The sequence below is a fragment of the Periplaneta americana genome, chromosome 2 (genome assembly GCF_040183065.1).
Source record: "Periplaneta americana isolate PAMFEO1 chromosome 2, P.americana_PAMFEO1_priV1, whole genome shotgun sequence".
Lineage (NCBI taxonomy): Eukaryota > Metazoa > Arthropoda > Insecta > Blattodea > Blattidae > Periplaneta > Periplaneta americana.
This window is the reverse complement of record NC_091118.1, coordinates 139,566,650-139,593,663: the sequence shown is the minus strand read 5'-3', so window position 1 is coordinate 139,593,663 and position 27,014 is coordinate 139,566,650. Positions and strand designations below refer to the sequence as shown.

Genomic DNA, 27,014 nt, shown 5'->3' with positions numbered 1-27,014 from the left:
TTATAACATAATTTTGTCGTAACTTTCACAATTTCATAAAACAGTCGTTATACGACTTTAAACTAGTTTAGATTATAACAAAGATGGAATACATAATTGGGTTTTTAATTAAACTCTTTTGGGTTACACAAGAACTTTCCCTTCAGTCCTTCGACTTACCGTTTTTGCCTGGTATATTTTAAAAATAAATTGTTATAAGAAGTTAGACTAGTTAGGTCAAAATACAATTACATTACACAATTATGTTTATTCAACTAGTTTAGTTTAGCCTATATTATGCCAAGAATATTTCTATGAAGTACTAACCATTGGAATATAAATTACGTTTGTCTCAGTAACCATATGTTCCTGACAGTATATTTTCTTTTGTTCTGTTAGTAAATACCTTACGTCTTCCATTCGAGTGGGTGTTTTCAATTTCTTAATAAGAATAAATCACTTGTCTTACTTATTTTAGACGAAGTAATCTTCCTCGGTGCTACTGCGGTTCCTGTTCTGGTTGTGGGTTCCGTGTTGTACATTTACGGCCCGTGAAATAATTCTGTTTCTTTCAGGATGGATTTTTCAACATTTTTTTTACCGTTTCCCTACTAGATTGAATATGCTATGTAAATAGCCGCTGAATAAAATAGTGCTACTACGTAGACGAAATAACCTGCATTTGATGTTACCGCACTACCACGTGACACATACCAAAACACGTAGTTTTTAAACAATACGCCGAAGTTTATGAAACAAATTCTGTTGACGACAGAACTGTGCGGATGACGGATTCTATCCTCATTGTCCGAAATATTTTTCGACTTCATATGTTACATATGTGGGTCATTAAATGAGTACTGCACCACATTTTTTCTCATTCAATATTTGTTTTTAGTGCAATTGTATATATAACACGTTATTCCCCAATTAAATGGTTGCAAATACATACTTTTTTTACATAATTTTCACTCAAATCTTTTATTGCCTTACGTCACCTATAAAGCGTTCGAGTTTAGAAAATACAATTGTGTACATAGGTGTCGTCTTAGCGGACATTCCTCCTTCTTATATTACTTTGAAATAAGTTATTCCTACGTATTTTCTAACGTATAAAATAAAATAAGTAAATGTAATATTGAAAATATGTATTGCTTAAAATAAATAATCGCTTATATTGATTCGGAATACAAAGTATGCCGGGCGTTTTAGACCATCCATAACAGCCTTTTTTCTCGACAACTATACGATACTGGTTGTTCATAAAAATTTGATAACCAAAATTTATATAAAGAATCGATTGATGGTAGTGCCATCGTAACAAACCAGAAGTAGGGGTACGTGTGGTCAACTTCTAAATTTCAAATGAGAACATGGGTAATTGAAGGTACCATTGAAAACTACTTTTAAAAAGTATAATTTTAACAAAACTTTTTTTCTAACTTTTACTGTTTACTCACAAAGCAACAAAAATGGTACCTTTTGAGAAAATATATGCGTTTTTAATATATGGGCATTCTTCATAGTAATCGTTCAATATCTCCGTCACCCTGTGCTAAAAAACGTTCTGATATCCTTATAACATCCGTGATTATACGGAGCATTTCAGCAAACCTGAGATACCCACAGGCTGCTCCAATTCTTTGTTTCATGTCTTCTCTAGTTGTTGGACGCACCTGACAGAACACGTCTTTAATTCTCCCCCACTGGGAGAAGTCATTTGGAACAAAGTCTGGAGATCGGGCCAACCAAGTTACTGGTCCTCCTCTTCCAATCCCCCCCATGGAAAATAAGCGATTAATAACTCGCCGCGCGCTACGTGAAAAGTGAGCCGGAAAGCCGTCCTGCTGAAGCCACATCATTAAGCGAAGCGCAAGGCGAACATCAGAAATCAACTGGTGCAAAATATTTCGGAGGAAGAGTGTGCAAGTTCTACCAATCAAACTTTCCTCAAAAAGGTATGATTCTATGATTCGGTGTCGGAGGAGGCCACATGTGTTGAGGCTCCAGAAATGCTGGTAATCCACTTCATGTAGCTAGTGTGGATTAACCGGAGACCAGTAATGGGCATTGTAGAGATTCACCTGACCATTACTTTTGAAAGTTGCCTTATCAGGCCACAGAATTCTGAGCTCAAATTGCAGTCCGTGTTTTGAAACCAGTTTCTGAAGTAAAGGCGAGACTGGAAGTCATGTCCTCCCAATTTCCTGATAGAGATGAATATGGTATGGATGAAATTTGCTGTCTTTGAGAATTCTAAACACTATACTATGGTGAAATCCTGAGTCACGGGCAATCCTTCTTGTGGAGTCATGAGGATTAACTATCACAGCAGGGAGGACATCGGCAGCTTGTTTCCCATCCCTCACAGGACGTCTGATACTTTCACCCTTGCAGGAGTTACGTTCCAAACCTTGCGGTTGACGGACGTCTCATCTCTCAGTCTTGTTGAGCTGCTGTGTTCCGACTAGTGTGCTCGCGATTTCTTTTTTCTTGGTTTGTTTGAATTACTTTGACTAACAATGGCAAGTAAAATATGTAGGAAGAATACTATTAAAACAGTTTTTAACAAAGATCAACAACGTCCTACTGCATATGAAATACACCAACGGTTAGAAGAAAATATCAACGTTCGAGAAGATGAATTGGACACATTACAACTAGTGAGTAAACAGAATGCAGTGTACATAAAGTTCAATAATCAACTTAGCTACTAGAAATATCTTCAACTACACACCGGAACTTCAACAATCCAGTTAATGAATGGTGCAACAACAACTGTAAACATAACAGCAGGTGAGTTTGATACGACTACAGTTAGAATCTTAAACGTGCCACCAGAAGTTCCAAATAACAGAAATATGTATGTTTTGCAAACTTACGGCAAAGTGCAAGAGATAATAAATGAAAAGTGGTCCAAAAATATCGTTTTCAGGTGGATACTAATATCAGATTAATGAATATGCAAATCAACAAGCAAATTTCTTCTACAGTATATATTGCTGGCTATGAGGCTTATGTTGTCGCTCCCAGTCACGAACAAACTTGCTTGCTTTGTGGCAGTGCATCTCATATTCGCCGTTATTGTCCTGGTAAAGATTCGCGTCAAATTGGGAATAACAATAACAGACACTTTCAGATGAGTGATCTTTTGAAACCGATACGAGACTTGCCTGATGAAAATCATCTTTCGACCTTTCTTCCGATCTCAGAGGAGGCAACCACCAGTGCTAGATTGCGTAAGACTGAGCCGAATACTAGAGAAGATGGACAAGATGGACAAGATTTCACAAGAGTAGATGAAACTTCTACTGAAACTACTACCAGGCCGACCATGTTATTAGGTCATGACCCCATACGAGACGATATAGAGACCAATCTTGTTGAAATGGAAGATTCTGATACTATAACAGCTCATGAGGGTGAAAGTGGCACAAGTAATGGACAAATTTCTAAAACATATATTGAAGCTAAAGAGCCTGGGAAGAAACGCCGTAAGAAAAATCCTGAACTTGATCCAATCAAACATGATGTTCAATCTACGAACATAGAAGAAAACAAAATATGTGGAAACTCATCACAACTGGATTCCCACATAAAAGATGATGTAAATCATGTTAAATTAACAAAGGGGAGCAGTAATCAGTCTAATGTAACAACCAGTATACAGGAGTCTCGGAAGCGGGTGGAAGGTGATAATTGGAGTGACGAGATAGAACTGGAAGGGAAGACATTGGAAAGTGAAGTAGACATGATTGATTCACGAGTTGAGACGCATGGTTAAAAAAAACTAACGAAAGTGATTACGAAACAACGTGTACATCCCTACAAGTCTGACGAAAGCAAGTCAGGCACCTTACACTTACGGAAAGCAGATCAATATTTGTCTTCATGGCTTCACCTCTAATCTATAGTTTTATTATGGCACTGACTTTGACTATTGCAACGGTAAATTTTAATAGCAGTTCATCACCTACAAAAATGAAAATGTTACAGTCTTTTCTAAATGTAAATGACATAGACATTGTTTTTTTACAAGAAGTCGTATGTGACAGTTTTTGCTCAATTTATGATTATAATTCATATATCAACATTGGATAGGAACATTTGGGTACAGGGTTCTTATCTAAATCTGGAGAAAATTGAAAAACTCCCGTCTGGTAGGGGTATCAGTGGCACTTACCGGGGACGTCTTTATAAATATCTATGCACGTTCTGGGAGTAACAAAAGATAGCGAGGAATGATTTTGCTGCGTGACCTACCCCCATCATACATACTTGGAGGGGACTTCAATTGTTTTCTCAGGCCCGAGGACTGTACCGGTGCTTACCAGCCTAGTGTTGCTTTACAACATCTAATTAATCAACTGCACATGGGAGACGTATGGATACACACAGCTCGCAATATGGAATATACATATTTTTCACACAATTCTGCTGCAAGATTGGATCGATTTTATATATTGAAGGACATTAAAATGAAAATTAGTTGTGTAGAAACCTCAGCCGTTCCCTTCTCTGATCATGCAGCTGTTATACTTCGTATAGCATTGAATGTCTACTTTATTCCTATGGGTCGAACATATTGGAAAATGAATATAAGTTATTTGGAAGATATAGAACTTAAAAATCTCTTACAACAATCTTCGGAAGTGTGGACTTTAGAAAAAACACGATATTCTGATATAGCTGAATGGTGGGAAAAACTTGTAAAATCCAAAATCAAATACGTTTTCAAACAATATTCGTATAAGAAACATCACGCAGAAGAAAATAAATTAAAATTTTACTTCCGATGTTTATCGGACATACAGAAGCTTTATGTGCCTACAGCTAAGTCGATCTGATATGAGTTGTATCAAAGCTAAAATTACAAGTATATACCGGAGGAGACTTGAAGGAATCAAAATACGCATTCGTGTGGCTCAAAATGTATTAGACGAAAAAACAAGTCTATATCACCTATTGGCTGACCACTAACGACGTACTAAAAGTATGATCCTGAAAATTTACAATAACGATGGACAAGAATATACTACACAATCCTCAATTAGTCGTGTGTTTTACGAACACTATAGTCATTTGTTCAGTAACGAAACAGTTCAACATATTAAACTAGACAATTTTTTTGGACCTGCACCATATCGAGTCTCGGAAATGGAAAATAAAATCTTGGAGCAACATATCAGTAAGGAAGAAGTTTATGAAGCTCTTTTGCAAGGGAAAAAATCGAAGACACCTGGCAGTGATGGAATCCCACATGAATTCTACCTTAAATTTTGGGACCTAATAGTCACCGATATTACAGAAGTTCTCAATATTATTATTACTAGACAGCGACTATGTACATCTCAAAGACGTGGGATAGTGGTCCTAATTAAAAAGAAAAACGGACACGATCATGTGAATGATTATAGATCAATCACTCTCCTTAATTAGGACTACAAACTGTTAGGGAAGGTACTAACCAACAGGATACGACCACTTCTTAGCCAGCTCTTACAGTCAGCACAACATTGTGGAATAATAGGACGTAATATATTTAATGTCATATGTTCTTTAAGAGATATCATCGCTCATGCCAATCACTCCCGAACCAAATACCTTATAGCCTCCTTGGATTTCCATAGGGCATTTGACAATATTAGTCATGAATACCTGTTTCACTGCTTGTCTTGGTATGGTTTTAGTGTGAAGTTTATATCTTATATACAGACCTTATATACTAATATTGTCTCAGTCATTCAAATTAATGGTTTTCAAACACCAGAGATTCCTGTTTCTAAATCAGTTCGTCAGGGCTGTCCAGCATCCATGACATTATTTATCTTAGCTCTACATCCTCTATTACTAAGTTAAATGGAAATATCACTGGTGTATCCTTTAATAATTATCATCTGTCTGTGGCGGCGTATGCTGATGATGTGAACGTCGTCCTTGCAAATGATGAGGATATTCAACACATGACGGAATCTCTACATCAATATTCTGCGATGTCTGGGGTGACGCTAAACTATCACAAATCACATATAATACCTCTTGGGCCCTGGGATGTTCAACCTCAAGTTGCTCCCTTCAGAACAATTACATCCTTAAAAATTCTAGCTATGTTATTCTCACCATCCATTACTGAAATGCAACAACAAAATTGGAAAATTGTCTCTCAAACAATTAAAATTACCGCTCAACAGCTTTATTATCTTTATCTCACTTTACGTCAGAGAAGTTGGATAGTGCACACCTTTCTACTATCGAAATGTTGGTATCTGGCCCAGGTGCTTCCAATAACAATTACCTCTGCAAGGCAAATAACGAGTGCAATTTGCCGGTTTTTATGGAAAGGAAGCACCTTTCGTGTCAACTTTGAGTCTCCAATCCACTGAAGGGGGATAGGTTTACTAAATATTCGTCTGAAGTGTATGGCTTTATTTTTAACTCTCGGACGGAAAATACAGCATACTCTATCGTGTTTTTCCGCTTTCTGGCTACAGTTTTGGACGACAGCAGGTGATTTGCGAAATCCTCCTGATCTACGTGTTGTGCCACGATATCTCAAGTACCTTTGGACTTATATACAAGAATGGAGTTATCTAGATCCCTCTCAGTTCCTAGTAAACTTTGGTCTATCAAAGGCAATTTACAATATATTAGTACCAACTGTTTCTGTTGCTCTTTTACGTATTCAGACTCTTCATCCTGCAATGTTTCAAATACCAGACTTCAATCTCAAGCCACAGCAAAGACAAAATGCTGCACTGTGGTTGATAGGTCATACAGTCACCTTCCTTATTCAGAAATAAGAGAATAGCTTTAAAACACATTATGTAGCTTATATTAATCAGGCTAGAAGGAACAGAATTCTCTATCGAAAATGGGACCTTTTGTTTGGGAATTATCTCAGTCAATTAGATTAATAAAATTTGATAGTACAAAATCTTTCCATACGAAAATGTATGCATATTCAAATACATGTCTTTATTTAATATATCTTAATAAAATAAAAGTTCCTTCTGAGTATAGAAAAAAAAAAGTCATCAAGACTACGTACAGAAAGGTATTTATCATGTAAATATGTTATGCTGATATTCACGAATCATATAAAAACATACTGTTGATATAAATATGTTGATATTCACGAGCCACTGGAACTGTGATCAAAACTTTTGTTGTTGATGTGCATGAATCATTAGAACTGTGTACAAATTATATTGTTGATATGTGTGTAAATATGTTGACATTCATGAGTCAATAGAACTATGTACACGAATCATTAGAACTGTGTACAAAAATATATTGTAGAAGTAAATATGTTTACATCCAGAGTCATTAGAACTATGTTCAAGAACCATTAGAACTGTGTACAAAAACATACTGTTGATGTAAGTATGTTTGATATTTACGAGTCATTGGACTGTGCTCAAAAGTTTATTGTTGATGTGCATAAATCATTAGAACTGTGTACAAAACTATATTGTTGATATGTGTGTGTAAATATGTATACATTCATGAGTCAACAGAACTAAGTTCACGAATCATTAGAACTGTGTACAAAAACATACTGTTGATGTAAGTATGTTCGATATTTACGAGTCATTGGACTGTGATCAAAAGTTTATTGTTGATGTGCATAAATCATCAGAACTGTGTACAAAACTATATTGTTGATATGTGTGTAAATATGTTTACATTCATGAGTCAATAGAACTATGTTCACGAATCATTAGAACTGTGTACAAAAACATACTCTTGATGTAAGTATGTTTGATATTTACGAGTCATTGGACTATGCTCAAACGTTTATTGTTGATATGCATAAATCATTAGAACTGTGTACAAAACTATATTGTTGATATGTGTGTAAATATGTTTACATTCATGAGTCAACAGAACTATGTTCACGAATCATTAGAACTGTGTACAAAAACATACTGTTGATGTAAGTATGTTTAATATTTACGAGTCATTGGACTGTGCTCAAAAGTTTATTGTTGATATGCATAAATCATTAGAACTGTGTACAAAACTACATTGTTGATATGTGTGTGTAAATATGTTTACATTCATGAGTCAATAGAACTATGTTCAAGAATCATTAGAACTGTGTACGAAAACATACTAAAAAAAACGCTTGGTTGCACTATACGAAGCATAAAGATGAAGTATTGTATTTTGATGCTGTATTACAATTAAGTCGAGATTTTCATGAAAAAACACCACTTCAGCATTCCTAGTTTCGAAAACTTTTTCTCAGCATGGCTTATGTTGTCAGCCTGACTGCCTGTTTATCTCTCTGAATAATTTCGAGGGAAAAATTGTTCCGGAGCCGGCTATCGAACCCGGGACATTTGGTTTCCGTTAAACCAAATGTCCCGGCTCCGGAACAATTTTTCCCTCGAAATTATTCAAATCAACTTGACAGGGAGTTATACCTGAAATCTTGATTTGTTTATCTCTCTGTTTGTGAACAGCAATTTATTTTAAACTATTGTACGAATTGTTATGATAGTCATTATGAGACTATTCAAGCGAGAGTAATATTCGTGAGAAATACTAATTAAAATCTATGAATAATTGATGAAAAAAAAAGATTGCACCACATCGTTTGTACGCACACGCTTTGCAAGACGCTGCAAAACATAGTACGAATGATGGACGCTCAATGGATGTCTCTCTGCGTAAACATGTTTTGTTTTTCTGCAATTTCTATGGATTTCTCCAAGTATTATCAACATGTCGAATGCTTCTTCATTCTAGAATGGAATTTTCCAAATAGCAAACCCACAGGGACATGTCGTGATATGGACGAATAAACAAAATTCACTGTTGCTATGCAAAATAAAAGGCAGTGGAAAGTGACTTGGTTTCAAAACCTGTAGTGTTACAATTATGCTGTACCTACTACCGCTACAGAACGTACGTAAACAACATAGAGCAGTTCTCAGAAGATACCATTATTGTTGCTTTGGGAGTAAACAATAAAAGTTAGAAAAAAAGTCTGAGTAAAAGTTGTTTCTTTTTAAAAGTAGTTTCCAATGGTACCTTCAATGACACATGTTCTCATTTGAAATTTCTAAGTTGATCACATGTACCTCTACTTCCGGTTTGTTGCGGGGAATGGTACTACTACCAAACGATTCTTTACATAAGTTTTTGTTATCAAATTTTTTATGAATAATCACTACTATATAGTTTCCGAGAAAAAAGCCTGTTACATATGGCCTGAAACACCCAGTATATATGCTTTCACATGTTGATTAAATAAGTTACATTGTTGCCTAATTTCACTCAATGCTCCATCATCAGAAATTCACCCTTCTGACTGCGTTTCCTGTGGAGGTGTGTTTTGTAGTGTACTTGTTTGTTTGTATTGTTTATTTTTTGAGATGCTTTTGTGGAGTGTTTTGTGGTCTGAATGCCATTTTGTAATTTAATTTCTTGAATGAGATTGCAATCTTGTGTGTGTTTTCGTTTTCGAATGTTAGTGTGATGTTTTTTTTTTTTGTGTTCTTGTGTTGTATTCCTACTATATTTTTTTATAATTCCGTTTTGTTTTTCTTACTATGTTGTCTATTATTTTAGGGTTGTATCTGTTTTCTTGAGCTATTTATTTGATTGTCTTTAACTCTTCTTTGTAGTCTTGTTGGCACATTGGTATGTTGACTAGTCTTTGTACTATTGCTCGAAATGCAGATTGTGTTGTGTTGGGTGATTGGATGTGTTGTGTATGTGTTGTTGTTGTTGTTGTTGGTTTTCTGTAGATTTTGAATGTGTGTATGTTGTCAACTTTTGTTATTTTAATGTCTAGGAAATTTATGGGTGTGTTGCTCTCAATAACTAATGTGTAATGTAGATTTGCGTATTTTGCTTATGTAGGTTTTGAATCTGTCTTTTGTTTCCTTTGTATAGTATTAGTATGTCGTCTAAGCTTGTGTGCCAACATATGTTGTCACGCCGACTTTGTTGTTGTCTTTGTTTAGTATACATGTCTGTTCTATGTTGAGTAAGGTCAATTCTGCTAGAATGCTGTGTGATTCCATGGGTAAGCCTTCGGTTTTAGTGTAATATTTGTTGTTTTATGTGAAGTAGCTTTTTTGTGATGATGTCTGGAATGTGAATGATTTCTTCAATGTGTTCTTGTGGTGTGTATTTGATTTTGAGCATTTGTTCTAGTATCTGTAGTGTATCCTTTATGGATATGTTATTGTATAGGCCTAGGTTTGTAATGTCAAAAGTTGCTAATGATGTATTGTGTGGGATATTTTGTATTTTATTTTATTCACTTGGTCTATGTTACCTTTTATTGTTGTCCCTGTTTCAAATTTTGTGTCGTTTCTTATGATTTTGTCCATTTAGGTATGTTGCTATTTTGTGTCTTGTTGCCTTATATTGTTTATAAATATATTTATGTTGTTGTTTAGTCATCTGAACGAAGGCAGTTTGAAACCACAAAAGTGACTCCAATAAAGCAAGTAAGCCAGGAGGTAATAGGGTGGGGTAGTTAGTTCCTTTACTCCTCAAATGTACTTATATATTAGTTTATTTGTATTTCTAATAATCGAATAAATGGAATAGATTTACATCTGTTACTTTATCTAAGCCTACGTTATAAAATACGTAAATTACTTATTGCAGTTATATTACAAAGAGGGGGGATATCGGCTGAGAAGATGTCTATTAGTATTTTATAAACACAGAAAGCAATAATTTGTGTGTTGGTGGTACAGCCTATATGCCGTCACGATACCAATCTGCTGGTCTTCCTCTCAGGCGCCCTGTATTTCAGTTACCACCTCCTCGTCTTTAGATTAAATGGGGCGAATCCATCTTTTTCAAATGCAGCAAGGCGATTTAGCTAGGTATCGACCTTGAAAACTCGTTACGAGCTTAAATAACTGCAGACTAATAATCTACGAATAATGAAATAGATCTAAGAGTCATACATACAACTCACACAAAATGTTATTAATAAAGCAGTAATAACAGAATTAAAGTATGCTTAAATTGTCGATTGTACCCATCACACCGCTATTTTGAATTTCATATGAAACTCACTATGAAGAATGAGAGAGGTGGCAGCTGTCCTGACAATATGGTGGACTTCAATACCGAAGCCGAACAACTACAAAGCATAAGGTTCTTGATTCGTCTAAATCTTAAGGATTTTATTTTGACTTAGTGTCACAACCTTTGGAAATAGCACAGCAAAATATAACATTTGCAATGGTCTAAGTTCCCCTTTACCGAGGGATGATATTCATTTTATTATATATCATCATTAGGCTTTTTCCGTATATTCAGAAAATCAAAAATAAATCGAATCTCCAATCCTTACTATAATGAAAAAAAAATGTGGTCACTTATCTTTGTTTCGATGTTGATTACATTTTTTTTTTGTGTAGATTCGTCTTACATTAATAATCTTTATCATTTTGACTTATTATCAAAATCATTGCAAATAGCATGGCAAAATAGAAAATGTTCATGCTCTTAGTCCCACTTTACCGACGATGGCCGTCCTTCCTGCTACTCTGTTCTTACTTACGTCTGCTTCTCCGCAATCTGTCCAACACTGCTCACCAGTTAGACTATTATCAAAAAATTATCATCCATATATAATGCTTCCAGGAGTGTATATATTGTAATTTATAAATTCAAATGTAATGAATCGGCTATTTTTCCTCCTAAGAATTTACATTGCAATCACAGGAAATAAAACTGCTCCGTTTCCTGCTTAGTCAAGATACAAAGGTCAAAACTTAGTTAAACGATACGATCCTAAGACAGAAACACTTATTTGCATCCAGTCCCCTTCCTCTGTTTTACTGCCGTTTTTGAGGTGTAGATCTGCATTTTGATGTCAATATAAATTGTAAACAATTATTAGGTCTGTGTTTCCTAATCCTGGAACTTGAACATACTATAAGAAAATTTGTTCCAATGTTATCAAAAGCGTTCAGAAACATATAAACATACAAGTATTTTCCTCCTTTAGTCCTTATAACCAAAATTTGTATATTAAAAATAGATCCTCTTATTCAAAAAGTCATTTTAATTCCTAATGGACAGATATCTTCAGGGTAGGACAGAATTTTCCATGCAACGAAAGAAAAATAGGCCTAGTTTTGAAAGGGAACTTATCAGTAGTGACAGGCAAAATATGTAATTCTATATTGTAACCAGCGTTTCTCAAACTTTTCTGTCCACGGAACCCCTTTAAACCCAAAATAGAACAATGGAACCTAACTGAATATTTCGCGATGTGTCTATATTGCAGACCAATATTAAATTACCAAATGTATTTTATCACTATCATTACAAATTTTTATTGATGTCACAATATTATACATATTTAAAAATTATAAATAATGTTGTTGGAATGTATTTACTGTTATTAGAAAGATTAGTAATCCTGGCTTACTTTTACCGCTAACACTGAACATGTTTTTTGAACTCACACATTATACATACTACTATTTAAAAATTATAAATGTTTCTGAAATCTATTTGCTACTGTTGCAAAGATCAGTACAAGAATCAGAAATGAAATTAAGTCCACTTGCATTGTTAATACTGTTGTGTAATTCACACTAAAATTGAGGTACTTAATTTTTTTTTTTCAGAAAAAAAAAACCTGTTTGTAATAGACCAGTAGCGAGTGTTTTTGTTGTTTAAGACTGCATATTTCTTTACTATCGGGTTTAATGTTGGAAAGCTGAAGTCTCATGTCTGGACTTGCATTCAGTCTGTTTCGGTATTTAGTTTTGATAGACATATGCACACAGAAAACCCGTTTCACATATGTAAGTACTTACAAAAGGAAGCAGAATTGTAATAGCTTTCTTTGATAACACTGGGTTCTCTCTTCTCAGGCTGTGCCAAAAATGCATCGCAGGGAGATTCTTAAACTGAGATTGCAAAGATGAATCAGACGTCGATTCCAGTAATGCTTCATATTTTTCAGACGCGAGGGAAGAAAATTTTTCTTTGATGACAAAATGGATTTTTGACCCACACGTTTTGAGAATTGTTTTCACCCTCCTGTTCCGGAAAATACTGCTCTACAGTGTGGTGCGTATCCTCCAAATGCTTTACAAATTCTTCATTGATTTCATCAAGTTCTCCGAGAGTTTCTTCGTTCTCCTCGAGGAAATTTTTCAAATTCACGGTCGGCTGGACGTCTCATTCAGAACTGCAATTTTCTCTTGAAAGCCCTGATTTTATCTGCTGCAGTGAATAGATTAGAATTTTTCCCCTGCAATGACACATTTACTTCGTTCATTTTGACAAAAATGTCAGCTAAACAGGCAAGTCTCAAGAGCCATTGTTTGTCACTCAATCAATCGTCTAACTAGAAATGGTGATCAATGAAGAAACCTATCACCTCAGCCATAAGTTCAAAGAGTATATTTAAAGTTTTTTCCGTGAGAAAGCCATCTCACTTCTGTATGGAAAAGCATATATTTATGAAAGCTTCCCATGACCTCATAAATTATTTTGAGGAGTCTTGAATTTAGTGGTCTGGACTTGACAAAATTAACGATTATTACTGCTTCATTAAGAACGTTTTTGAGAGACAGTGTTATTTTTTAATATGTTAGGAGAAACTCCACAAACGATTAGGGAAAACACGGGAATTTTACTGGAAGCAAGTAAAGAGATAGGTTTCGAAGTAAATCCCGAAAGTACAAAGTATTATGATTATGTCTCATGACGACAATCTTGTACGAAATGGAAATATAACAATTGAAAATTTATATTTTGAAGAAGTGGAGAAGTTCAAATATCTTGCAGCAACAGTAATAGATATAAATGATACTCGGGAGGAAATTAAACACAGAATAAATATGGGAAATGCCTGTTATTATTCGGTGACAAGCTTTTATCATCCAGTTTGCTGTCAAAAAATCTGAAAGTTAGAATTTATAAAATAGTTATATTACCGATTGTTCTTTATGGTTGTGAAAATTGGACTCTCACTTTGAGAGAGGAACATAGGTTAAGGGTGTTTGAGAATAAGGCGCTTAGGAAAATATTAAGGGCTAAGAGGGATGAAATTACAGGAGAATGGAGAAAGTTACACAACGCAGAACTGCACGCATTGTATTCTTCACCTGACATAATTAGGAACATTAAATCCAGACGTTTGAGATGGGCAGGGCATATAGCAAGGTATGGGCGAAACCAGAAATGCAAATAGAGTGTTAGTTGGGAGGCCAGAAGGAAAAAGACGTTTAGGGAGGCCGAAACGTAAATGGGAAGATAATATTAAAATGGATTCGAGGGAGGTGGGATATGATGATAGAGAATGGATTAATCTTGCTCAGGATAGGGACCAATGGCGGGCTTATGTGAGGGCGGCAATGAACCTCCGGGTTCCTTAAAAGTCAGTAAGTAAGTAAGTAAGTGAGTGGCATTGTTAATGTGGCCAAAGCTTGACTGTGCAAAATACAATGATTTCTTTTGGAATTTTTTGCAACTGACTTTATGCGCGATACTGCACCAACTGTTTTTCCAATCATTGCCTTTGCTCCATCCCTGCAGATATGAACACAACTGTACCAGGGTGTATGATTTTCTTCCAAGTACTCACAAGTCTGAAAATTTCAGACAGCAGCTGACAGCGGTTTACAGAATAGAATATCTTCAATGGCATCTTCATAATGGTAATGAACGAAGACTAGTACAACTGCCAGATCTGCTACATCACTTGACTCATCTATCTGTAGTGTAAATTGACATGGTCTGAGCCGACGGTTCAATTCTTCCTTGACGTAAACTGCAATGTTTTGAATGCGACGAGATACTGTGTCATTTGAAAGCGACACGGAAGATGACTGTTTAGTCTTCTTCTCATTGATCATAGAATTAACCATGTCAATCGTGCAGGGTTTTATTAATTTTTCGGCTACTATGTGGGACTCACCTGCCTGAGCCACTCTGTAGCTTACAATAAAATGTGCCTTTGTGAATTTCCTATCAAAGAAATCAATATTCTTGTCATGAAACTGAGCATGGTTTGTTTCAAAATGGCGACGTCATTTTGAAGGTGCCATCAAAGTATTAGGTAAACGTCTGCCACATTAAACATTCAGGGCAATTTGCAGCATTCATGAAACCCAAGGCTAAGTAATTCTCATATTTACGTTTTTTTAATTGCAGGTTCATGTTGTGTTTTGGATGTTTGCTCTTTCATATTTTCAGATGATGAGCAGCTACTTTGTAAATCTGGTGTTTCCATTTCTCCTTCATTAGACCCAGATACTTTTAGGGATAGTTGAAGTTGTAATGCCACCCTTGGATGTTGATTGTTTCAATGATCCTGTTTTAAGCCACCGATCCATGATTCGGTGTCACTCTGTATTAAAAAAGTAGAGATAGGATCGGTATCACTCTGTATTAAAAATAGAATGACGTAGCTCGCAAAGATCAGTCTCGCCCTCTATTCGCACGACTTTGAAGAAGGGATGACAAAACTCGCACAATTTTTCTTTAAAATATTTTAGGCCCTACCTTTTTTCTGATATTATTAAATAAACTTTGAAACACAAAATTAACACTTATCTCTCCCTGAACTTCAAAATAATGGTCTTTCCTCTCCAGAAGAAGTTCCCTGTGCTTTCTTCAAGGAACGTCAAAACAACTCTGCAAAATATCCTTCACCAAATTTTCAATTAATTCCATAATACAATTTATATCTGTGCATTATTGTTGGAAAATGTGTTTGCTTCAGAACTTAAGTTACTTTAAGCGCACCTATTATTATTTCAACAATGTGCATTAGTGATCGGATTGACGTAAACGGTACCCAATCTAGTCCTGATAATTGCCGATAGAATGGCTGAATAAACATTTATAGTTATGTTCTTATTCATTTTCATGTTTTTATAACTGTATATTTTAGAGATTAAAAAGTAAATAATTTCACATCAGGAACTGGCGGAAACCCTAGGAGTTGCTTACGGAACCTCGGGGTTCCGGAGAACACACTTTGAGAAACGTTGTTCTAAACAATTCCTACTAGCGATGCTGAATCAAGGATTTTCAAGTTTCACAATACGTAGTAGTAAATTGCAATTGACGCCGAAATTATAGCGATACTTCATACCATTTTGGTAAAACTTGTATTTTTCATAAGAATCACTATACATTTTTCCTATTTTGAAGAACTTTTTCTCTGTCAATATTTCTATAAGTACCATGAAACTCGGTTTTTCAGACATAATAAGACAATTAAGGAGTTTCCCAGAGAACACTGGAAAAACTCAAGCAGTTCTTTCCATCAATATTTCGTGGTCCAAAAGTACAAGATAATTCACAAAATTCTCATTTAGTGTCATTGAACTCGTAGCGTAGATGACATCGATATCTCAAAACATAATACTTCGAATGCACTAAAATGTATTTCAGTGTTGTTACAATACCTAGTCTACTTATATAGTGTAAATTAATGTTTCAAAAGTGGGTTTCAACCGAAACGCAGACACGAGGTCCAGTTTATAATGACGAAAAATATAATGTCAATTTCTTATGTTCATGACATAAAAGTCCACTAAAATATGGCGATAAATGCAATTATGTCCGTTTAATTATATGTCCACTTTATTTTAGTCAAAAACCAAAATTTTATGTGCAATATTTGACGTCCATTGCATGAATTCCCAATATATTACGTGCATCTCAAATGTTTACGTCTCTTCACATACCCAAGAAGCTACACGTCATCCTGTGTTTCTTCACCTTCATTAACTTCAAACGAAAACTAACAGCTTCAAGATAAGTAGTGATGTTACCTCTTCCTGGTAGTGGGGTAATTCTGATCAAGCTCTTTCGCTATATTACATTTACCAGATAGGATCAGTTAATTGGATGTCGCAAATTCCTATCCTCGTCAAGCAAATGGGTTATAACCATCTAATTTATCTTTTGTACTTGTTAACGATTCCATGAATATCCGGATCGAAGCGTGATGTGTGACGATGTGTTTTTGGAATCGATTGTGCTATCCTTCAACTACTTTAGTTGTTCTATGTTGTCCTGTCTCAATTTGATTACAAGTGTTCTATATTTCAAGTGGGAATCTCACTGATATTGCACTTTTCCTTTCTCGAAAAAGTGTTCCTGCTAGCCTATGCAAGTTATTTCTAGGTATGAAATTAAATCTACCACTTGAGACTCAACATTATCTATAACACTATACTATAAAAAACAGCCCTAATATCTGTCAATGGCACAAAAGGTGTTTATATTAGTTGTCGCAACTTCAAATTATTTACGCCGATCTTGTCGATCAATAGCCTCAAAAAACAATGAAACAGACTAGTAAGAGTAATTGTAGTAATGCTCTAGACACTACATTGAGCAATTTTGTCTTCCTAAATAAGTAAATACCACGCAGTGGACATAATATGAAAAGAAGACATAAAAAATGGATATAAATGAAAATGGGGACAAGTAAACATAAATTGATCTGGAGATAGTTCACAATATTGATATAAATAAATGAGAATAAAAATCAAAGTTAACATAAATATGTGTGGACGTTAATTACATGGACATGATATTAATAGAATAATTTAAACCATTAATTTTTTTCTATAATTAATTTCTGCTCTCTTAGCACTTAATGGTTTCCTTTCATAGTATAAAATAATATTCACTACCAGAGAATGCAATGTTTTGCTAGAAAATATAGAAAACTTCCTTGTGTTATATTGTAACCGAAGTTGAATGCAGCCAATGTGAGAATTTTCGTTTTTTTTTTTTTTTTTTTTCAGTGTAAACAATGTTTACCTCTAAAATGAAATAACATGGAGCAAAATTGTATTAAACTTTTTTCTTTGAAACATCTCAAAGAATAAACGCCTAAAATAAATGACATATATTACTGTTCACCTTTCTTTCAGAGACTGTAATAGGCTTACACATCTCTCCAAGATAACAAATTTCCACAGCCTGCCTACTCAAATACGTTGTGTAATCCCTGGTACTGCGTATTAAAACTAGGAACTGTGCGCATGAAGGAAGCGGGAAAATCCATAACAAAAATGTGGAAAGTAGTTTCAGTATGAATCTCAGCTAGATACGAGTATATAATGTATGAAACTGCGGCTAGTACTTTTATTTTTAATATTTTGGTAAGTTGCCAGAAATACCAACTTAAGTATTTTTGACAAAATATTTCTTGGTTAATATATTATCCTTTCTTCTCTTTCTTTACTATTTTAAACTCCTCCTATTTTACAGATTTACACTACTACGCGGTGTAGATGAATGTATGTATTTTACCATTACTACACTATCTCATTGACCGTGTGGTCAGCACGATATAGGGCCACAGCAGATACGTAACAATAGTAAATTAGAGATCAACGTTCAGTTCCGTGAAATGGAGACAAAACACTGCTCATATCGGGAATCGAACCAAGGACCGATTGATAGGGAAGTTCATGCACTATCCACTGTTCCTTAGTAGAGGATAATTTAATTACTAGTTTTCGTAATATTGGATTGTTGTCAGTATAATATAAAAGAAATAGTTATACTTAAAAGTAATAGTTATACATGTATTTACTATGTCAACGTGCTGCATTCTATTAACGATTCCTTTATGCAAATGCATTCTTCTTCGCAAATATCCATACAACAGCATGATTATGCACGCAAAGGTAATAGTAAGTAACTGTGCAACGTGTGAGATGAATGCATTATTCTAATTTGCATACTACTTCCTTAGCCTGCAGTGCACTGTTTCTCGTTTCTAACGAAACAACTTAGCTACATTCTAACATTAACTTGAATTTTGTTTATTCCTTTGTTGAGCTGTGTACGTATCAGATAAACTTTTGGAAGCATATTGTTTAATCTTGCAATAATGACAATGATATGGTAATTATAATGATGATAGACCATATAACTGATATTAGTGACGTGAAAATTGGAGTCCTGTTGTAAAACATTAACGGTTATGCTACAATTACATGCGGTAGAGGTCACCGTGATGAATATAACGCTTATGAAGGTTGTGGACATGTGAGTGGAGTTAGAAATGGTGGTAGATAATGTGCAAATGGTGTAAAACTGGTGATACTTATGATAAATATATGTTGCATTGGACTGAATTGCACAGTTTGGAGGAGGAGGAAAATTCTGCGCACTTTTAGGCCATCTTATAGACCTATTGTGCTACTTCAACAGTGACTCCTTTTCACTCCAGATCTGAAAATCGTTCATTATGAGAATGCTTACATAAAAAGAAAATATACATACATACATACATACATACATACATACATACATACATACATACATACATATATACATACATACATACATACATACATAGATACATACATACATACATACATACATAACATAATATACAAACATATATATTGTTTTGCCAAATGCCAGATCTTTCACGGCAAACCCAGCATTCTCCTATGTTTTCTATTTTCTACCTTCCTTTTAGTCTCCGTTTATGATTCATCTACTCGTACCTCAATGTCGTCTAACATCTGATATCTTCTTCCGCCCTGAACTCTTCTCCCGTTCACCATTCCTTCTAGTGCTACTAAAAATATATATAGACTACCACATTCAATAAATTACATACCTTATATTGATTTGCCTTTCTACCAACATGACTAACCGTCATTAGGATTAAATACTTTCTCACAGTAAGCACTGCCGTACCGCTATAGTGGTTGGGCGGTCAGATCTGAGAGTCTTGGCGAGGTCCTGGATTTTTCACTGAAAAAATCTTAGTGAAATTTGTTGCGCAGTTACGGTTTTTCTCGGGTTACGCTTATATTATTTCGTTAATATTTCTCAATTTCGTCATTATTCCATAGCATTCTCCGAACTCCGGCTGGCGACGGTCGGAGGAGGCTAGCCTAGAGACGAACGAGGTGGTTTGCTCGAAACCTGGGTACGCAGTGAACCTTCGTGTAGTCAGTCGTGTGGGTTTGGGAATGCGCATAGCTTGAAGGGCAGTGGGATATATGAAATGTCACAGTACTAGGTCATAATTTCCCCCCTCTCGAAAATCCCTTTCCATTCCAAGCATTGCAATAATGAACGATTTTCAAGTAAGGAATGATTGTTGATTTATTTCAGAGTCTTATTACTTACATATTTTACATGAATACACAAACTTATTTTGTACTAGCCGTACTCGTGCGCTCCGCTGCACCCGTTAGTAATAAATATAAAGTAATTACATAATTAAAATAGGACATTTGATCAAGGTAACATCGTGTTTGATAGAGGAATAAATCGTTAAATACGAGTATATTACTTAATTTAAATTGTATTTAAAAAGTTAAAATGCGATCATTGTGATCCAGAGACCACTCATTCGGTCCAATGACAATTCCTTTAACATATTTCTTAATTGTTATTACATGCAACCATAGTTTAATGAAGATTGACATGTCTTTTAGTTTTAATGTGTATGCTTGATATTACTTGCTATATGTTTGCATTGAATTATGGTAATAACTTAATTTTAACCATTATTTTCTACGTCTTCAGGAAATTGCGCTTGGCCCACTATGTTTCTGAATCCTTCAAATAACTGAAATAGTGATATAGCATAATATATAGTGATATGTAGGCTAATTATATTTCTTTCTTTCGAAAAGGAAAGAATTCATGATCTCCTTTGAACCACTGCTATGGAATGAATAAATGTATTTTCTCTTCCTACTCAAAAATTTTATATTTTGCACATAGGATTTACTACAGGAACAACGTTATAATCTGAGGCGGCTGTGAAAATGTATTGTATTGTGATTCTAAATGTCTTGTATATCCTTAAATATCAGTCCTATCAAAATTTTGCTTAGGATAAAACTTATCGGAAATCATGTTTAAAGAAACTTTTGTTACGTGACATTTTTCAGAAAAAGTAATAATAAGCGAGATATTTCGATTTATTCAATTCAGGCCCCTTCAAATAAAGTATTTTGAATGCCAAATAGCCTAGAATCTAAGTTAAAACGAACTTAATTTAAATTTCAATTTTCATCGAAATCCGTTCAGTTATTATTGCGTGAAGAGGTAACAAACATCCAGATACACAGATAGACATAATTTTTTACTTACTTACTGGCTTTTAAGGAACACGAAGGTTCATTGCCGCCCTCAAATAAGACCGCCATAGGTCCCTATCCTGAGCAAGATCAATCCAATCTCTATCATCATATCCAACCTCCCTCAAATCCATTTTAATATTATCTTCCCATATACGTCTCTGCCTCCCCAAAGGTTTTTTTCCCTCCGGCCTCGCAACTAACACTCTATATGCATTTCTGGATTCGCCCATACTTGCTACATGTCTTGCCCATCTCAAACGTCTGGATTTATTGTTCCTAATTATGTCAGGTGAAGAACACAATGCCTGCAATTCTGCGTTGTGTAACATTCTCCACAGACAGACATACAAACAAAAATTTCAAAAAAGTATTTTACGTTCTCATGATGAATAGTTATACATGTTAACACCAATTATTTTTGGAAAATCGAAAATTACCAGAAAAAATTTGGCTAGAGATTTATTATTATATTATATTATATAAAAGTGTGCTGATAACGATATACTCCAATAAGTAAATTTTTAATTTGTTGTGGGGGCTCTTGTATCTCAGGAGAAACAACTTTTACAACAGCGCAACATAATCAGCTTGGCTCATTACCTATTTTTTTTGCATTGCATTTATTGCATATATATTTTATGTATTTTAACAAGATTCAAATTTAAATTATAAAATAATGGATTGCTAAGCTAACGTAATATTAATGCATACTAAATCAATACACTCTCGTTGTTCGTTAATTATCTGAGATGAAAATGAATGTGTACATAAAAATTATTTTAGTAAATACAGGAAACGAATGTACTGATAGGCTATCAAGGTTTCTGTGCACAAAAAACTATTCTAATCCTACCTGGCTTTGATTCACTCAGAAAGTAACTGTAAAAACATTATAGACAGACAGACAGACAGACAGACATACAGACATACAAACAAAAATTTCAAAAAAAATTCTTGGTTTCAGGATGGTTAATTATACATGTTAACACAATTATTTTTGGAAAAGCGAAAATTACCAGAAAAATTTTGGCTACAGATTTATTATTAGTATAGATTAATAATTTGTATATTTATTTTTTTATTTAATATCTAATGAAATTATGTTTCAAACTTCGCAAGAAACCGTTCATAGGATTGCAACAATCAGAGGTGCATGATTACACATTGAAAAGACGACTCAGCAATTATGTCATCACTCACATGTTCAATTCTTAAGATTGTCATAGTTTCCGCTCTGTAAATCTAATTATGTCAGCGCTACCAAACATGTATATCTCCCCCCGCGCTCTGAAAACGTGTAAAGAAATTTGTCTGTATTTACGGATACCGCCCATGCACACCACATTACACGACAATTACATCATCAATGAGCAGGTGTTTATATATGGGATTTAGATATTATGGTATTACGAACTGCTCCAAATCGTACTTTAGATAATAACGTATGGCTTAACATAAATCCACTAAATGTTAATTCAAAATGTATTAAATTGGAATCCTAATAATAATAATAATAATAATAATAATAATAATAATAATAATAATAATAATAATAATAATGAAATCATATTCTAATGAATTTAATGTTGGTGATAATATATGGTTAAAGTAAATCCACTAATCAATCTACTAAATATTACTTCAAAATTTATTAAATTCGAATCCTAATGATGATGATAATATAATAATAATAATAATAATAATAATAATAATAATAATAATAGTGATAATAATAATAGTGATAATAATAATAATGATAATAATAATAGTAGTAGTAATAATAATAAGAATAATGTATGTGTTTACTTTATGAGTTAGCAAGATTAACTTTTATACCAATTATTCTGCAATTGGCTTGAAGCACAAACATTTACGCCTTCAATAATGCCCCCATTCCAATTTCAATTAACATGTACGCACTTGCGAATTTCTAACCCCCAATTCTCAACCCCTCACATCCAATTGCCCAAATAATTTATCAATTAATTTTCCATTCCCATATCATTTTCCTTTTTCAAACCACGATAAATATGTAAGCCCCGCGCTGAAAAAAATTATTATGCCAGCGAAACAAATATTTCTGCAATTGTGCATTGTGTATTTCAAGTATGAACGTGTGTATTTCAAATTATTACGTAACCTATAACCCCCACTCTTTACAACTTCAATTACATATTCAAAAAATGCCTGCACTTGCGCATTTCAAATTCACACCCCCAACTCTATGACGTCACAATTTAGCACACCTCTTATGATGTCACACTTTAACTTCCATTTTATGACGTCATACTTTTATCATGCCAGTTATGACGTCGCACTTAAGCCATGCCCCATTATGACTTCACACTTTAACCACGCCCAATTAAGACGTCATTTGCCACGACCAGCCACGACGTCACACTTTTAGCCACGCCGCCTAAAGCTCTTGACCCCTTCAGCCTGTGACGTCACAATCATTTCTTTTTAACTTTGCAAGCATTTACATGATTGTTAACAGTATTGTTAACGCTATCAACGTCATCGAGGGACATAAAAACTTGTTATGAAAATTATAGTCACATTTTATATCCACATACCTATGCAAAACTTACCACAGCATGTCTTTACTTAAAATTGGTAATAAAGGATACGACAGGGTTAATGTAGATTTAACTTACTGAGGAATTCAGGATCTGGAGGCTGGCATGTGAAAAATGGGTATTAAGACTGATGAAGACATATTTTATTCACTTAGATTCGTGGATTATTAGGCTATCTTTGTTTGAAATTAACATGATATTCTTTACAGTATATGCTGCAATAACTCCATGATAATCCGTCTAAATGGGTCCAGAATCAAATGTTATAAGACGGAGTACATGGCAGTAGCAGAACATACTAAAATTCTAAAAAAGAAGATGAAACAGTAGTTAAACCATGTATAAATTTACCTACCTCTGTGCGTAAATATAAAAAAATGGAGGTACACATGAATTAACAAATAGGTTTATGAAGGCTAAAGTTGCAGTTAAAATAATTCCTTTCTTAATATGCAGCAAGAATATAGAAAGAAGTGTGAAAAAGCCTTTGTATAAAACTATTGTCAAGAGTATCACCGTATGCGAGTATGGTTTTGAAGTGTGGGAAATAACGGAGAGGAACACAAATAAATTGATAATAAGAGAATGGATTTACTGCAAAACTTATGCCCTAACAATAAAGGTCAGTGTCGAATTAGAGACTAAGCATTAGGTCTGAGGCCGATATAATAATAATTGCGAGAGTCGAAGAAAAATTTGAGATGGTAGAGCCACTTGAGGAAAATGAACGAAGAGAGGTGGCCTCAGAAAATTTAGAGATGGCAGCCAAAAACACTCGGAAAAAGAGGAAAATATGTTATTTCTTAAATGATGGACTGAAGGGTGCAACAACCATAACCATCACTACAAACTTAACTACCACCACCATCACCGCCGGGGCCGCCACCACAACCACAACCACAACCACTATCACTTGCAGTTTATAATCTAAATGAGGGGAAGTGGACAATGTTAGTGGAATGAAGAAGGGAAAAGGGAATATCTACATCAGCAAATACCCCTGCAACATTCCGGGCCATGGAAACTAGATTTCCGCAGATATTTTGGGCAATTGCTTTGTTTCGTCTTCCTATTCTTGAGGTTTCTATAGCAAATCTTACCTCTCGGAGTAAAATGCCTATTGTTTACGCATTATAATTTCACCATCCTTGTCCAAACTCAAGCCTTTATGGTGAATTGCAATCATTCTGATTTATAGTGCCTTGTAGAAGAAAGTATCGGTGATAATTTTGTATCTGGAAGCAATACTTACATCCATCGGTTTCTTCGTGCGTTGCAACAGTGTTTCATTGACTCTAGTGGTGTGGTCTTGGTGTAGTAAGCAGGACTCATAGGTTGTGTTCAGCCGTGACAGCTCTAATTCATCTATTCATTTTTACTGAGTTACAGCAGCTGTGAGTTCTTGAACGACCTGATTGCAAAATGCCCGCTGTGCTTATAAATGAAAGACACCATTGTTCCGTCTACTCAGAAATATAAGACACCATTGGTGTTGCCTATCCTGTCCACTTTCGCTGGCTTGCAACTGACCTGCAGCGAAAAAAAATGCTACGAAAAATGGCAGCCGCTATTTCAGCGCTGTCGATCAGCAAGGCGTTCAATGTTGTCGCTATTTCAGCGCCACCTCAGCGCTGTTCGAGTTGAACGCAGTCACAACAGTGTTATGGAGGTTGGCCTATAGCTCAGCACTGCGAGTGCTAATGCATCAGCAGCCCATCCCGCCCAAGTCCAACACTGCTTCACGCGGCCGCTTCCTAGCCTATTGCACTGGGCTTCCACGTCCAAGTCCGCAGCACTGCTCAGTACTGCACCAGTGGATTGAATTCTGCTGCTTTTCCGCTTGCACCCATTGGTTGTGCTTTCGCTTGGCGTGTGGCATGAGCATACAGTTACTTCCATACCGGACACATTACAAAATTAAATTATTTTCCCCTGCTGTCGAACACAGATTTAAAAACTGTCCTTATGGTACTTCTTTAATTTCCATCCGATCCTGTTGTTTTAAACTTTCTAGCAGCGATTTTCTCCTTTACTACTTTTCTCTAGGGAGACTGTATTTTAGCATGTATGCTTTCTGTGATGAAAGATTTCCGTGCTGCTATGACACTATAAACGTTCTTTAACAAAGATTTTTATAAAATATATATTATAAAATATATGACAGTGTAATGGGTTTTCTTTTATAATTGTTTCTTTCATAAAAGATCTTTCATAAAATGTAAGTTCAGCTTGTTATCTTTGATAAAAGATTTCTATATCTTGTAACGAATATAGCGGAACGCAAATATAACATATCGGAATGTGAAGGAAATGAAATGTTGTAACTAAATATTTTTTGTAATATAATAATAATAATAATAATAATAATAATAATAATAATAATAATAATAAATCATAATAATTTGTATAACGTTTCAAGTCCTCGCATTTTACCTCTTTCAACAGGTTATGATGTATACCTCTCTTATCACGTCTTGCCATTCATGGTTTGATCCTGATCGCATATTTGTATTATGATCAGGGGTTTAACCCACAATTTTTTTTTTCAGTAACATGCATATTGTAATAATTGAACTAATTATAGCTGTTCTTCATTGATGGTATTATAAACATAACGCGTTAATATTAGTATAAACAAATCATAAATTTAACGCGTAAATATTAGTATCATCAAATCCTCGGAACACGTGTTCACTGTTGTGGAACAATAATTACTCAGAGAGCTTTTGTTTCTAATTTTAGGTTACGTTTGACAAAATCTTCTATAAAAGATTTTATGTAGTGTAATATACCAAAAAATCCTATCCTTTATCAAAGAATCTTTGATCAAATACTTTATCATATTATTTGTCAAAGAATTTTGATAGTTTGTCCACGCATTAACACAAGCCCATCGCGCGAAACCGTTCCGCAAGCAGTTCGCTGCGGCCCGTGCGTTGATGCTAAGTGACGTCACGAGCTAGTTACGAGCGACACTGCGGACCCAGTGCTGTGCAGCGCGGAAACAGCCCATGGGCTAGGCCGTTATTGAGGGCTCTGAGCCATACGCTTATAGACTGCGTTGAGGCGTGAGTATCAATCTCCGCTTGAGTTAATTATCTGTTCCTTATTCATTCATTATAACCGGTCCCTTGTAAATTCATCGGTGTTGACTCCACGAACTAGCAGATTGTGTCATCCCTCTGCACGAATGCTTTGATCCCCTCAATGTCCCGCGCTTCGTAATCGCCTAAGATGTCTCTTATATTCCGACGAAATCATCGCCAAATTTATCATCACATTTAAACATAACAGAGGAGAGGTTTTTTTTATTGTTCCATTGTTTAAAATGTACAACAATATTTAATGCTTTCTGTAAATT

General features: G+C 34.9%; 1 protein-coding gene across 2 annotated transcripts in view; it reads right to left on the bottom strand.

Moving 5' to 3' along the window:
• Positions 1-27,014, bottom strand: part of LOC138694622 (cytochrome P450 4c3-like) — a 123,409-nt gene that overhangs the window by 22,379 nt on the left and 74,016 nt on the right. The window contains exon 1 of one of the 2 annotated variants that reach the window (XM_069818539.1): positions 11,522-11,579. The exons of the other annotated variant lie outside the window; for it this stretch is intronic. The gene's annotated coding sequence lies outside the window, so the exon portion shown is untranslated. Of the gene's footprint in view, positions 1-11,521; positions 11,580-27,014 lie in introns of those variants that run through there. 2 annotated transcript variants of the gene reach the window in all.